This window comes from Perkinsus marinus, assembly GCF_000006405.1.
Source record: "Perkinsus marinus ATCC 50983 genomic scaffold scf_1104296961086, whole genome shotgun sequence".
Classification (NCBI taxonomy): Eukaryota; Perkinsozoa; order Perkinsida; family Perkinsidae; genus Perkinsus; species Perkinsus marinus.
In genome coordinates, this window is record NW_003205872.1 from 1 (window position 1) to 1078 (window position 1078).

Here is a 1078-nt window from a genome sequence, read left to right on the forward strand (position 1 = left end):
GAGTTGACCGACGACCTCCCGCTTACTAAGCGGGTGCTCTACCAACTAATCTAAGAAGGCACGTTCCCTCAAGTGTGGAGTCTAACCATGCCATAGAATTCCACAATGAAACGCATACCACAATTCAAGTGGTGCAACAATTTGGTACTAAATTTCAGTGAAAAATTACGAAATGCAGTCGGTTTCCGACAAACGAACTCAGAGCTAGCCTTCTGTCGGAGTTGAACCGACGACCTCCCGCTTACTAAGAGGGTGCTCCACCAACTAAGCTAAGAAGGCACGTTACCTCGAGTGTGGAGTCTAACCATGCCATAGAATTCCACAATGAAACGCATACCACAATTCAAGTGGTGCAACAATTTGGTACTAAATTTCAGTGAAAAATTACGAAATGCAGTCGGTTTCCGACAAACGAACTCAGAGCAAGCCTTCTGCCGGAGTTGAACCGATGACCTCCCGCTTACTAAGCGGGTGCTCTACCAACTAAGCTAAGAAGGCACGGTCTCGCAAGTGTAAAGTCTAACCATGTCTTGAAATTTCACAATGAAACGCATAACACAATTCAAGTGGTGCAACAATTTGGTACTAAATTTCAGTGAAAAATTACGAAATGCAGTCGGTTTCCGACAAACGAACTCAGAGCAAGCCTTCTGCCGGAGTTGAACCGACGACCTCCCGCTTACTAAGCGGGTGCTCTACCAACTAAGCTAAGAAGGCACGATCTTGCAAGTCTAAAGTCTAACCATGTCGTGAAATTTCTCAATGAAACGCATACCACAATTCAAGTGGTGCAACAATTTGGTACTAAATTTCAGTGAAAAATTACGAAATTCAGTCGGTTTTCGACAAACGGACTCAGAGCTAAACTTCTGCCGGAGTTGATCCGACGACCTCTCGCTTACTAGGCGGGTGCTCTACCAACTAAGCTAAGAAGGCACGTTCCCTCGAGTGTGGAGTCTAACCATGCCATAGAATTTCACAATGGAACGCATACCACAATTCAAGTGGTGCAACAATTTGGTACTAAATTTCAGTGAAAAATTACGAAATGCAGTCGGTTTCGACAAACGGACTCAGA

General features: G+C 44.7%; 4 non-coding genes across 4 annotated transcripts; all 4 read right to left on the reverse strand.

Moving 5' to 3' along the window:
- Positions 1-206: 206 nt before the first annotated feature.
- Positions 207-279, reverse strand: Pmar_PMAR027509. The gene has a single exon. It is a non-coding gene; the product is annotated as a tRNA-Thr (tRNA).
- A 146-nt stretch (positions 280-425) lies between these two features.
- Pmar_PMAR027510 lies at positions 426-498 on the reverse strand. Its single transcript has one exon. It is a non-coding gene; the product is annotated as a tRNA-Thr (tRNA).
- Positions 499-644: 146 nt separating this feature from the next.
- Pmar_PMAR027511 lies at positions 645-717 on the reverse strand. The gene has a single exon. It is a non-coding gene; the product is annotated as a tRNA-Thr (tRNA).
- Positions 718-863: 146 nt separating this feature from the next.
- Positions 864-936, reverse strand: Pmar_PMAR027512. Its single transcript has one exon. It is a non-coding gene; the product is annotated as a tRNA-Thr (tRNA).
- Between the last annotated feature and the right edge of the window lie 142 nt (positions 937-1078).